The sequence below is a fragment of the Rhinolophus hipposideros genome, assembly GCF_964194185.1.
Source record: "Rhinolophus hipposideros genome assembly, chromosome: 22".
Taxonomy (NCBI): Eukaryota; Metazoa; Chordata; class Mammalia; order Chiroptera; family Rhinolophidae; genus Rhinolophus; species Rhinolophus hipposideros.
In genome coordinates, this window is record NC_138068.1 from 42778395 (window position 1) to 42793694 (window position 15300).

Sequence of the window (15300 nt, forward strand, 5' to 3'; positions counted from 1 at the left end):
ATGATTAGCGATGTTGAGCATTTTTTCATATGTCTATTTGCCATTTGTATATCCTCTTTGGAGAAATGTCTCTTCAGGTCCTCTGTCCATTTTTCAATTGGGTTGTTTGTTTTTTTGTTGTTGAGTTTCATGAGTTCCTTGTATATTTTGGATATTAGCCCCTTATCAGAGGAACTGTTTGCGAAAATCTTCTCCCATTCAGTTGGTTGCCTCATTATTTTGTCAATAGTTTCTTTTGCTGTGCAGAAGCTTTTCAGTTTCATATAATCCCATTTGTTTATTTTAGTTTTTACTTCCATTGCCTTTGGAGTCAAATTCATAAAATGCTCTTTGAACCCAAGGTCCATAAGTTTAGTACCTATGTTTTCTTCAATGCAGTTTATTGTGTCAGGTCTTATGCTTAAGTCTTTGATCCATTTTGAATTAATTTTGGTACATGGTGACAGATAGCAGTCCAGTTTCATTCTTTTGCACGTGGCTATCCAATTCTGCCAGCACCATTTATTGAAGAGGCTGTCTTTTCTCCATTGTATGTTTTTAGCTTCTTTGTCAAAAATTATCTGTCCATATTTATGTGGTTTTATTTCTGGGTTCTCAATTCTATTCCATTGGTCTATGAGTCTGTTTTTCCGCCAATACCAAGCTGTTTTGATTATTGTAGCCCTGTAGTACAAGGAAAAATCAGGGAGTGTGATACCTCCAGTATTGTTCTTTTTTTTTAATATTGCTTTGGCTATTCGGGCTCTTTTGTGGTTCCAAACAAATCTGATGATTTTTTGTTCTATTTCTTTAAAAAATGCCATTGGGATTTTAATGGGGATTGCATTAAATCTGTATATGGCTTTGGGTAATATGGCCATTTTAACGATGTTGATTCTTCCAATCCATGAGCACGGAATGTCTTTCCATTTCTTTGTGTCTTCTTCAATTTCTTTCAAAAATGTCTTATAGTTTTCAGCATATAAATCCTTCACATCCTTGGTTAAGTTTATTCCTAGGTATTTTATTCTTTTTGCTGCAATTGCAAAAGGAATTGTTTTTTCTATCTCTTTTTCTGAGATTTCATTGTTGGTATATAGGAAAGCAATGGACTTTTGTACGTTGATTTTGTAGCCAGCAACTTTACTATATTCATTGATTGTTTCTAATAGCTTTTTGGTGGAGTCTTTAGGGTTTTCTATGTATAGCATCATGTCATCTGCAAAGAGTGACAATTTAACTTCTTCATTCCCAATTTGGATGCCTTTTATTTCTTTCTCTTGCCTGATAGCTCTGGCGAGGACTTCCAACACTATGTTGAAAAGCAGAGGTGATAGGGGACAACCTTGTCGTGTTCCTGAACGTAGAGCAAAGGGCTTCAGCTTTTCACCATTAATTATGAGGTTAGCTGAGGGCTTGTCATATATGGCCTTTATTATGTTGAGGTATTTTCCTTCTATACCAATTTTAGTAAGTGTTTTAATCATAAATGGATGTTGTATCTTATCAAATGCTTTTTCTGCATCAATTGATAGAATCATATGGTTTTTGTCCTTTATTTTGTTTATGTGATGTATCACATTGATGGATTTGCGAATGTTGAACCATCCTTGTGCCCCGGGGATGAACCCCACTTGGTCGTGATGAATAATCTTTTTAATGCATTGTTGTATTCGATTTGCTAGAATTTTGTTTAGGATTTTAGCATCTGTATTCATCAGAGATATAGGTCTGTAGTTTTCTTTTTTTGTGTTGTCCTTACCAGGTTTTGGTATCAGGGTAATGTTGGCCTCATAAAATGAGTTAGGGAGTACTGACTCTTCTTCAATTTTTTGGAAGAGTTTGAGCAGGATTGGTATTAGATCCTCTTTGAAGGTTTGGTAGAATTCACTGGTGAAGCCATCTGGTCCAGGAGTTTTGCTTTTGGGAAGGTTTTTGATGACTGATTCAATTTCGTTACTGGTGATCGGCCTGTTTAGATTTTCCACTTCTTCTTGGTTCAGCCTTGGAAGGCTATATGTTTCTAAGAACTTGTCCATTTCTTCTAAGTTATTAAATTTGGTGGCATATAGTCCTTCATAGTATTCTTGGATAATCCTTTGTATTTCTGTGGTGTCCGTGATAACTTCCCCTTTTTCATTTCTGATTTTGTTAATTAGTGTCTTCTCTCTTTTTATCTTAGTGAGTCTAGCCAAGGGTTTGTCGATTTTGTTAATCTTTTCAAAGAACCAGCTTTTTGTCACATTAATTTTTTCTATTGTCTTTTTGTTCTCTATTTCATTTAGTTCTGCTCTTATTTTTGTTATTTCCTTTCTTCTGCTGACCTTGGGTTTCGCTTGTTCTTCTTTTTCTAGTTTTTTAAGGTGTAACATGAGGTTATTTATTTGGGATTTTTCTTGTTTCTTGAGATAGGCCTGTAATGATATAAATTTCCCTCTTAAAACTGCTTTCGCGGCATCCCAAAAATTTTGGTAGGATGTATTTTCATTGTCATTTGTTTCTATGTATCTTTTGAGCTCTCCTCTAATTTCTTCTTTGACCCAATTGTTCTTTAAAAGTATGTTGTTTAATCTCCATGTATTTGTGTTTTTTCCTGTTTTCTTTTTGCAGTTGATATCCAATTTCAAAGCTTTGTGATCAGAGAATATGCTTGGTATGATTTCAATCTTCTTAAATTTGCTGAGGCTGATTTTGTGTCCCAATATATGGTCTATCCTTGAGAATGTTCCATGTACACTAGAAAAGAATGTATAGTCTGATGTTTTAGGATGAAGTGCTCTATATATGTCAATTATGTCCAATTCATCTAATGTGTCATTTAGGGCTGCGATTTCGTTATTTATCTTCTGTTTGGATGATCTATCCATAGCTGTCAATGATGTATTTAAGTCCCCTAGTATAATTGTGTTTTGGTCAATTTCTCCCTTTAGTTCTGTTAGTAGTTGATTGGTATATTTCGGTGCTCCCTGATTGGGGGCATAAATATTGATGACTGTTATGTCTTCTTGTTGTATAGTCCCCTTTACCATTATGAAATGTCCATCTTTGTCTCTTGTTATCTTTTTCACCCTGAAGTCTGTTTCATCGGAAATCATTATGGCTACACCTGATTTTTTCTGGGTACCATTTGCTTGAAGTGTCAATTTCCACCCTTTCACTTTGAGTCTATGCTTGTCCTTGTAGCTGAGATGTGTCTCTTGTAGGCAGCATATGGTTGGGTTTAGTTTTTTGATCCAATCTGCTACTCTGTGTCTCTTTATTGGTGAGTTCAGTCCATTTACATTCAGGGTGATTATTGATATGTGAGGATTTCCTGTCATTCTGTCTTTAGTTTTCTGGTAAGGCTGTGTCTCCATTGTTTCTTTGCCTTTTTGTTGTTGTCTGTTATTTCTGTGTGGTAGTATTCTATGATGTTTCCCTCTGTTTCTTCTTTTATTACAGTATATATTTCAGATTTGGATGTTTTTTGAGTGGTTACCCTTGAGTTTATGTAAAAGAAAGTTTGATATTTAGAGTATTCCAGTTTCTTCAGTACGCTTACTTTCTCTATTCCCATATTCCAGTTCAGGCCTTTACGCTCCCCCTTTTTATGTTTCGGTTGCCACAAGTTGTCCCTGTTGATGGTGGTCTAATAGCCTCCTTTAGTATTTCTTGTAGTGCAGGTCGTGTATTAGAAAATTCCCTCAGCTTCTGGATGTCTGGAAAGGTCTTTATTCCTCCTTCATATCTAAAGGAGATCTTTGCTGGATATATTATTCTTGGCTCATGATTTCTCTCTTTCAATAGTTTGAATATTTGGTTCCATTCCCTCCTAGCTTGTAGAGTTTCTGCTGAAAAATCTGATGATAATCTAATGGGCTTTCCTTTGTAAGTTACCGTCTTCTTTTCCCTGGCTGCCTTGAGGATTCTTTCTTTATCATTGATTTTAGACAGCTTCAATACAATGTGCCTTGGTGAAGGCCTGTTGGGATTGAGGTAATTAGGTGTTCTATTTGCTTCTTGGATTCGAGGATCCAGTTCTGTCCACAAGTTTGGGAAGTTCTCATCGACGATTTGTTTGAATATATTCTCTGTTCCCTTCCCTCTTTCTTCTCCTTCTGGTACGCCCATTATTCTTATATTGCTCTTTCTGATGGAGTCAGAAAGTTCTTGTAGAGTTCTTTCATTTCTTTTAAGTCTCAAGTCTCTTTCTTCTTCCCTCTGTGTAAATTCCAGGTTCCTATCTTCGATGTCACTGATTCTTTCCTCCATCTGGTCAACTCTACTACCTAAGCTGGATATTTTATTGTTAATTTCTTCTATTGAGTTCTTAATCTCCAGAAATTCTATTTGGTTCTTTTTCAAGATTTCAATCTCTTTTGTAAAATGCTCATGGTGTTCTTTGATTGTGTTTCTGAGTTCATTAAACTGCCTTTCTGTGTTTTCTTGCATCTCGTTCAGTTTTTTCAGAATTGCGATCTTGAATTCTCTGTCATTTAAATCACAAAGGTCCATATCTCTAAGTTCCTTTTCTGGAGACTTTTCACTTTCTTTCTGAGCTATCTTGTTGCCTTGGTTATTCATGGCAATCACTGATTTACTATTTCTCTTCCTAGACATCTACAGGAGTGTCTTCTGCAACAGGTTGATAGGTATGCGAAGAGCTTTTGGAGTTCCAAAGCTCTTTCTGCACCAGATTCAGAGCCCTTTTGTTTCAGCAGTTCTGTTTACTCCTGCAGGGATCCGCCCAGATAGGTGGGGCCAGGGGCGGGGTGAGTTGTGAGAGGTGGCCCAGAGCAATGGCGTTGACCACCACCACAGCCAGTCCTGCTTCCACAGCTCCCTCCCCTTTGCCGGAACTAGTTGAGCTGCGAATCTGTGTCTGCGGTCCACAGTTCTCAGAGCAGCAAATATTCTGTCCTTTGATCCGACACTGCTACTTTATCGCTTCTAGCACTGGGCAGGTGGGGGCGGGGCGAGCTCTGGGAGGGTAGGGAGGGGGCGGCTAGTCTCCGTGCCTAGAGCTTCCGTTCTCCGCTCGGCAGTGAGGGCTTAAACCACCGATTTCAGCCCTCTTCCCTCAGTCTTTGCTCCGAGGTCTGCCGTGAGCGAGCGTTGGGTTCAGCGGTTTTGTATGCTGGCCCCTCAGCCCTGTGGGCCGTAAGCGGAGCCCTAGCAGTCCGAGTCCTTCCCTCTCCCGCAGCGGCAGTAGTTCCGGGAGCAGCGGGCTCCGAGCACTGAGCTAGGTCTGTGTCCTGCGCCCGCGCGGCTCCGTCTCCGCACTTCTCCTCTCCCTCCTCCCCCGCTCGCGCGATTCACCCACCTGGAGGTGAATTCAGTAGTCGGCCTCTTCGTCTTGCCTGTCTGCTGTGCAAGGAGTCCTTTGTGGAGTTATTGTTGTCCGATTCGTTGTAAATTCCAGGGGAGCGTTACAGAGGCTCACCTCACGCCGCCATTTATTTCAGTCCCCAGAGTGATTTTTTAAGGCAGGTCTTATGAGGTGGAGAGTTGTTGGGATTAGGCAAAGTTTTCTACCTTATCACTTACTGATTGGTGGACCCAGCAGAATGAGGGATGTGGAATGAGCTTTGATGAACTAGTGTCAGTTTTGGTAAGTAAGCTATTTAGTTGGTTTAGAGTCTTACTTTCCAGGAGAAGAAATTTCCTGGAGCATGCAGGTGAGTTATTTTTGCTTGCTCTTAGTATTGTTACTTTAAGTTCTCAAGCATTAAGGACAGAGTGATGACTACAAACAGATTAAATCCCTGCTCTCAAGAAGCTGTGACCCTTATGAGGTAGCCACTATCCTTACTGAACACTGAGAAAAATGAATACTAACATTCCAATTCACACGTGGGTTTGAAGCAGGACTTGCATTTTGATTCTTTGAGCTCTACCCCCTGGAATGTTAGCATTCACTGGGAGCATTCCTCCACTTCAGTCCACAGATATGCCCACGAAAGGATCAGCAGAGGGAGAAGAAAATGGCCTTCAGGGGATTTACTCAGGGATGATTCCAGAAAAATACTATATAATAGAACAACCTGAGTATATCAGTCACCTGGCTTATCTCTCAAGTTCTTTAAAACTGTCAGAGTTTTCATGGACTTTATTAACCTATAGATCACTGAATTTAAATTTTCAAATTATCTATAAAATATCCTGGAAAGAATAAGTGGGGCTTATTGAAAAATAAGGAGCATTTGTTTTATATCAAATTATGGGTTACTAAGCATCCATTGTTTTACCTGTAATAATACCCAGAAGTGAACTCTCAGTGGTCTTCCTTCTGATTTCTCTCAATAACTGAAACTGTATCTGAGTAGCAGAATATTACAAAACGTTGCCTGGAAGTTAAGAAGTTAATGAAAACAACAAGAAATATGGGGGGAAATCTAATTAAAATGAAGTGACAGGATTTGTGGTGTTTTTTGCTAAACAGACATATATTTTTATCCTAAAAATGATGTCATTTCTATGTTTTTAGTCATTAAAAAAATATTTTTCCTCCCTCCCTCCCTTCTTTCTTTCTGTCCTTAAGGCAGCACTTGTGGAATAACTAGAAGACATTGAATGACTTTTGCCACCAGGGGGCGAGTTAGACCAGCAAATTGGCACAATATCCGTGGTGTGTTTTGTCCTCAATTGCACACTTAGGGAGGCAGGGAGTAGAGTCCATAAAATTGTAACAACTATATAAGATGCCAGAGGGGTAGCAGATTGGGGGCGGGGGGTTATCACTTTATGAGGGGTATAAATGCCTGACTATTACATTGTTTTGTACACCTAAAACTAAAAGGAAAAACAATAGGAGCTACCTATTTAAGATAAATTAGGGGTTAAATAAAGATGGGGTGAGCTTGATTAGATGTGACTGTGGGGATATAAAGAGGGGAGAGGGTAACTTTAAAAGGGAACTCTAAAGACTTTTTGGTTCAATTCCACCCTGGACAGATTGTGGCTTTCTTTCCTCACATCACCAGTGAGTTCTGTGTCAAAGGTTGAGGAGTGGGCGGTCTCCTGAAACTTTACAAGGGGGGCCCTGGCTCTCTCTCCCTCTCCACCACAAAAGGGGGCAATGACTTTAAAAGAAAAATGACATGGAGCTATGGTTTTTGCTGAGCTGCTCAAGGTTTATAGCAGACCACTCTTTCTATGAAACTAGCTTTCTCAAAGCTCAGCCCCTTCAGAGTACTTCAAGGAAGACTGGAGTGGGGGGACAAGGTAGAAAGGTCCCCACTTTTGTTGCCTATTTTTTGAATTCAGCAGGGAGGTGATCTTAGATCAGAGAAGTAACTGCCTCGTAGAAATACCAGTGTCCAGAGACAGGGACCCGAGTCTAGAGCTGTTGCCTTCAACATGGTCATGTATCTATCGTAACATCTGGATTTGTCATAAAGGGCTTGAGTATGATCCTATTACTAGTACCCTGCCTTGTGATGTTTCACTGGGACCCTGTAAACCGCTATGCAACTTGGCCAGCTGCTCCTTCTTGGCCTCTGTCAAGAAGGGTCACCAGGGAAGACCCTCTTGCCACCAGTATCTTCCCAGCAGTGGCAGTTCCTTTCCATAGCAGCAGCTGAATTCCATTTGCTGTTTTCCAACACTCCCAAAATCCAGCCCCACCATGGCCCCTCAGAACTTCCAGCACAAGCCACTGCCCCTCCTCACTGCTCTAGTCCCAGGCCTGTGGAGCAAATGGCATGGCCATGTATCTATTGTGCTCCTTGGCATTTACCCAAATGAGTTGAAAATTATATCCACACAAAAACCTGCGCACTAATATTTATAGCAGCTTTATTCGTAATTGTCAAAATTTTGACGCAATCACTATGTCCTTCAAATGATAATCAGGTAAACAGACTGCAGTACAGCACTACAATAGAATATTATTCAGTCACAAAAAAGAGCTGTTAAGCCACACAAAAATAAAAAATGGAGGAAGCATAAATGCATATTACTAAGTGACAGAAGCCAATCACAAAGGCTACATACTGTTATTCCAATTCTATGACATTCTGAACAGGCAAAACTATGGAGACATTAAAAAGTTCAGTGGTCGCCAAGGGTAAAGCGGGAGGAAGGGGTAAATAGAAGGAACACAGAGGGTTCTAAGGACAGTGAAAGGACTCTATATGATACAGTAATTGTGGATACATGTCATTATGCGTTTGTCCAAACCCACAGAACTTACAACATCAAGAGTAAACCCCTATGTAAACTATGGATTTTAGTTAATAATAATATATCAAAATCAGCTCAATTGTAGCAAATATACTATGCTAATGCAAGATGTTCATAACAAGGCAATTGTGGGGTGGAGGTGGAAAAAAGGGAGATGGGAACTCTCTGTACTACCTGCTCAATTTTTTTAACCTAAAACTGCTCTAAAAAATTAAGGTCTATACTTAAAACAAACAAACAAACAAAAAACCCAAAACAACAAAAAGCCTTGGCAGTGTTAGTATTTGCTCATCACATGTATGTGCTGTCTGGTGGTTGGTCCAGGACAGCGATGCTCTATTTGCTAGTTCAGTTCTCAGGATTTTCAGGCATTTACTATTATGTGAGACCCATATCACCTGTATGGGTCCCTTTCCTGAGCTCTTTCCTCTCCATATCTCCAGTATCTTACAGTTCCCCAGAGCTCCCTGTTTGGTCTGCTGATGACAAAGCTGAGACTTGACTCTCCTCTGACATGCACTTCTGCACCTGGGTCTCCATCAGGGCCAAGTGGAAGAAGAAACTAAAATTAAAAATGATGGTAAATTCTATGAGTCATCAAGATGGGGGCGTGAGGTGAGCCTCTGTAAAGCTCCCCTGGAATTTACAACTAATCGGACAACAATAACTCCACAAAGGACTCCTTGAACAGCAGACAGGCAAGACAAAGAGGCCCACTGCTGAATTCACCTCCACCTGAGCGGGGGAGGAGGGAAGTGAGAAGTGCGGGGACGGAGCCGCGGGCGCAGGACGCAGCCCTAGCTCAGTGCTCCGAGCTCGCTGCATCCCGGAACTACCGCAGTGTGGGAGAGGGAAGAACTCGGACTGCTAGGGCACCGCTTGTGGCCCACAGGGCTGAGGGGGCAGCATACAAAACCGCTGAACCCAACGCTCACGGCAGAGACCTCGGAGCAAAGACCGAGGGAAGAAGGCTGAAAACGGTGGTTTAAGCCCTCACTACCGAGCGAAGAACAGAAGCCTTAGGAACTGAGACTAGCCGCCCTCCGTACCATCCCACAGCTTGGCCCGCCCCCACCTGCCCGGTGCTAGAAGCGATAAAGTAGCAGTGTCAGATCAAAAGGACAGGATTTTTGCTGTTCTGAGAACTGTGGACCGCAGACACAGATTCACAGCCCAACTAGTTCCGGCAAAGGGGTGGGAGCTGTGGAAGCAGGACCAGCTGTGGTGGTGGTGGTCGCCGCCATTGCTCTGGGCACCCTGCCCCTGGCCCCACCTATCTGGGCAGATCCCTGTAGGAGTAAACAGAACTGCTGAAACATATGGGCTCTGAGTCGGGTGCAGAAAGAGCTTTGGAACTTCAAAAGCTCTCCGCACCCCCACAGGGATGTGGCACCCTATGACACAGGGGAATTGTTAACAGAGGAGAGGCCCATTTCCCAGGGAATCCCCCCATTGTGTGAGAAGCTGGAATAGTGCAGAGGAAACATAGCACTACTGTGTCAGAGAGAAAAAAAAAGGCTGCAGTCTGAGAGAAAATAAAACATTCTACCAACAAGTATTGGAAAACAAAAGAAAGACCTCTTCCTATCAACCTGTTGCAGAAGCCAATCCTGTAGATGTCTAGAAAGAGAAACAATAAATCAGTAATTGCCATGAATAACCAAGGAAACAAGACAGTTCAGAAAGAAAGTGAAAAGTCTCCAGAAAAGGAACTTAAAGGTATCGAAATATGTGACTTAAATGACAGAGAATTCAAGATTGCAGTTCTGAAAAACCTCAAAGAGATGCGAGAAAACAGAGAAAGGCAATTTAATGAACTCAGAAACGCAATCAAAGAACAACATGAGCATTTTACGAAACAGACTGAAACTTTAAAAGGACGAAATTGATTTTCTGGAGATTAAGAACTCAATAGAAGAAATTAAGAATGAAATAACCGGCTTAGGTAGTAGAGTTGACCAGATGGAGGAAAGAATCAGTGACATCGAAGATAGAAACCTGGAAATTACACAGATGGAAGAAGAAAGAGACTTGAGACTTATAAGAAATAAAAGAACTTCACAAGAACTTTCTGACTCCATCAGAAAGAGCAATATAAGAATAATGGGCAAACCAGAGGGAGAAGAAAGAAAGAAGGGAACAGATAATATATTCAAAGAAATTGTTAATGAGAACTTCCCAAATTTGTGGACAGAACTGGATCCTCAAATCCAAGAAGCAAATAGAACACCTAATTACCTCAATCCCAACAGGCCTTCTCCAAGGCACATTGTATTGAACCTGTCTAAAATTAACACTAAAGAAATAATCCTCAAGGCAGCCAGGGAAAAGAAGACGGTAACCTACAAAGGAAAGCCCATTAGATTCTCATCAGATTTTTCAGCAGAAACTCTACAAACCAGGAGGGAGTGCAACCAAATATTCAAACTATTGAAAGAGAGAAATCATGAGCCAAGAATAATATATGCAGCAAAGATATCCTTTAGATATGAAGGAGGAATAAAGACCCTTCCAGACATACAGAAGCTGAGAGAATTTTCTAATACACGACCTGCACTACAAAAAATACTAAAGGAGGCTATTCGACCACCATCTACAGGGACAGTTGTGGCAACCGAAACACAGAAAGGGTGAGAGTAAAGGCCTGAACCGGAATTTGGGGATGGAGAAAGTAAGCATGCTGAAGAAAATGGAATACTCTAAATATCAAACTTTCTTTTACATAATCTTAAGAGTGTGAATGAACTAATCAGAGACAGTTTTAGGGACGCAGAGAAAAAACCGAGAGTGGTTAGATGGGTGTGTGGGAGGGGGTTGGGGATAAGGGGAAAGGTGAAGGGATTTGGAAGCAGCTGGTAACCACAAGATGGCCTCAGGGTTTTTTTTGAAAATTAATTTGGGGAAGGTATTCTATAATGTTGTAAAGATTTTGTTGGGTATCCGATCGACATGCGTTCTATTTGGGAGACCACCTCAGGGATACTGTGGATACCTGATCATGGCATTGTACACCAGAAGCTAAACATTAATGAATGCCAACTATAATTTTATATATATAATGTGATGGTTCAGTGTGAGGTCGGAGGGATAGTGGATGGGGGGAGGGGGGTTCACAGTATGAGGGATATAAATGATGAACGTCTAAGTATTACCTTGTTTTGTACACCTGAAACTAATAAATAAATTAATTAATTAAAAAAAAAAAGAGTAACCACTCAAAAAAAATCCAGAACTGAAATATATACTGTAATAAAAAAAGAAACAGAGGGAAACATCATAGAATACCACCACACAGAAATAACAGACAACAACAAAAAGGCAAATAAACAATGGAGACAGAGCCTTACCAAAAAACTAAAGATAGAATGACAGGAAATACTCACGTATCAATAATCACCCTAAATGTAAATGAACTGAACTCACCAATAACAAGGCACAGAGTAGCAGATTGGATCATAAAACTAAACCCAGCCATATGGTGTCTCCAAGAGACAGATCTCAGCTACAAGGACAAGCATAGACTCAAAGTGAAAGGGTGGAAATTGACACTCCAAGCAAATGTTACCCAGAGAAAATCAGGTGTAGCCATAATGATATCAGATAAAACAGACTTCAGGGTGAGTAAGATAACAAGAGATAAAGATGGACATTTCCTAATGGTAAAGGGGATTATACAACAAGAAGACATAACAGTCATCAATATCTATGCCCCCAATCAGGGAGCACCAAAATATACCAAGCAACTAATAACAGAACTAAAGGGAGAAATGGCCAAAACACAATTATAGTAGGGGATTTAAATACATCATTGACAGCTATGGATAGATCATCCAAACAGAAAATAAATAACAAAATAGCAGCCCTAACTGACACATTAGATAAAATGGACATTATAGACATATATAGAGCACTTCATCCTAAAACATCAGACTATACATTCTTTTCGAGTGTACATGGAACATTCTCAAGGATAGACTATATATTGGGGCATGAAAGAGCCTCAGCAAATTTAAGAAGATTGAAATCATACCAAGCATATTCTCTGATCACAAGGCTTTGAAATTGGATATCAACTGTGAAAAGAAAGCAGGAAGAAACACAAATACATGGAGATTAAACCACATACTTTTAAAGAACGACTGAGTCAGAGAAGAAATTAGAGGAGAGATCAAAAGATACATAGAAACAAATGACAATGAAAGTACATCCTACCAAAATTTTGGAATGCAGCGAAAGCAGTTTTAAGAGGGAAATTTATATCATTACAGGCCTATCTCGAGAAAGAAGAAAAATCCCAAATAAATAACTTCATGTCACACCTTAAAGAACTAGAAAAAGAAGAACAAGTGAAACCCAAGGTAAGCAGAAGAAGGAAATAACAAAAATCAGAGCAGAGCTCAATGAAATAGAGAATAAAAAAACAATAGAAAAAAAATTAATCTGACAAAGAGCTTGTTCTTTGAAAAAATTAATAAAATCAACAAACCCTTGGCTAGACTCACTAAGATAAAAAGAGAGAAGACACTAATTAACAAAATCAGAAATGAAAAAAGGGGAAGTTATCACGGACAACACAAAATACAAAGGATCATTCAAGAATACTATGAAGAACTATATGCCACCAAATTCATTAACCTAGAAGAAATGGACAAGTTCTTAGAAACATATACCTTCCAAGACTGAACCATGAAGAACTGGAGAATCTAAACAGACCGATCACCAGTAAAGAAATTGAATCAGTCATCCAAAACCTTCCTAAAAGCAAAAGTCCGGGACCAGATGGCTTCACTAGTGAATTCTACCAAACCTTCAAACTGGATCTAATACCAATCCTCCTCAAACTCTTCCAAAAAATTGAAGAAGAGTCAGTACTCCCTAACTCATTTTATGAGGCCAATATTACCCTGATACCAAAATCTGGTAAGGACAACACAAAAAATGAAAACTACTAACCAATATCTCTGATGAATACTGATGGAAAAATCCTAAACAAAATTTTAGCAAATCGAACACAACAATGCATTAGAAAGATTATTCATCATGACCAAGTGGGGTTCATCCCTGAGGCACAAGGATGGTTCGACATCCGCAAATCCATCAATGTGATACATCACATAAACAAAATAAAGGTCAAAAATCATATGATTACATCAATTGATGCAGAAAAAGCATTTGACAAGATACAACATCCATTTATGATTAAAACACTTAATAAAATAGGTATAGAAGGAAAATACCTTAACATAATAAAAGCCATCTATGACAAGCCCTCAGCTAATCTCATAATTAATGGTGAAAAACTGAAGCCCTTTGCTCTACATTCAGGAACACGACAGGGCTGTCCCCTATCACCTCTGCTTTTCAACATAGTGTTGGAAGTCCTCGCCAGAGCCATCAGGTAAGAGAAAGAAATAAAAGGCATCCATATTGGGATCGAAGAAGTTAAATTATCACTCTTTGCAGATGACATGATGCTATATATAGAAAACCCTAAAGACCCCACCAAAAAGCTGTTAGAAACAATCAACGAATACAGTCAAGTTGCTGGCTACAAAATCAGCATACAGAAGTCCATTGCATTCCTATATACTAACAATGAAATCTCAGTAAAAGAAATACAAAAAACAATTCCCTTTGCAATTGCAGCAAAAAGCATAAAATACCGAGGAATAAACTTAACCAAAGATGTGAAGGATTTATATGCTGAAAACTATAAGACATTTTTGAAAGAAATTGCAGAAGACACAAAGAAATGGAAAGACATTCCATGCTCATGGATTGGAAGAATCAACATAGTTAAAATGGCCATATTACCCAAAGCAATATACAGTTAATGCAATCCCCATTAAAATCCCAATGGCATTTTTTAAAGAAATAGAATAAAAAATCATCAGATTTGTGTGGAACCACAAAAGACCCCGAATAGCCAAAGCAATCTTAAGAAAAAAGAACAATGCTGGAGGTGTCACACTGCCTGACTTTAGCTTGTACTACAGGGCTACAATAATCAAAACAGCATGGTATTGGCAGAAAAACAGACACATAGACCAATGGAATAGAATTGAGAACCCAGAAATAAAACCACATAAATATGGACACATAGTTTTTGACAAAGAAGCTAAAAACATACAATGGAAGAAAGACAGCCTCTTCAATAAATGGTGCTGGTAGAATTGGATAGCCACGTGCAAAAGAATGAAACTGGACTGTTATCTGTCACCATGTATTAAAATTAATTCAAAATGGATCAAAGACTTAAGCATAAGGCCTGACACAATAAACTGCATAGAAGAAAACATAGGTACTAAACTTATGGACCTTGGGTTCAAAGAGCATTTTATGAATTTGACTCCAAAGGCAATGGAAGTAAAAGCTAAAGTAAACAAGTGGGACTATATGAAACTTAAAAGCTCCTGCAAAGCAAAAGAAACCATCGACAAAATAAAGAGGCAACCGACGGAATAGGAGAAGATTTTTGTAAATAGTTCCTCCGATAAGGGTCTAATATCCAAAATATACAAGGAACTCATGAAACTCAACAAGAAAAAAAGAAACAACCCAATTGAAAAATGGGCAGAGGACCTGAAGAGACATTTCTCCAAAGAGGACTTACAAATGGCAAATAGACATATGAAAAAATGCTCAAAGTCACTAATCATCAGAGAAATGCAAATAAAAACCACAATGAGATTATCACCTCACCCCAGTCAGAATGGCTATCATAAACAAGACAAATAGTAACAAGTGTTGAAGAGGTTGTGGAGAATAAGGAACCCTCATACACTGTTGGTGGGAATGCACACTGGTGCAGCGACTATGGAAGGCAGTGTGGAGGTTCCTCAAAAAATTACAAATAGAATTACTATATGACCCAGCATTCTCTCTCCTGGGTATGTACCAAAGAATTTGAAATCTTTTATATATAAAGACACGTGTGCTCCAATGTTCACTGCAGCTTTGTTTACGTTGGCCAACACATGGAAACAACCAAAATGTCCTTCGATAGATGAATGGATTTAGAAGTTGTGGTATATATACACAATGGATTACTATTCGGCGTTAAGGAAAGATGATATAGGAACATTTGTGACAACATGGATGGATCTTGAGAGTACAATGCTAAGCGAAATAAGTCAGTCAGAAAAAGCAGAGAACCTG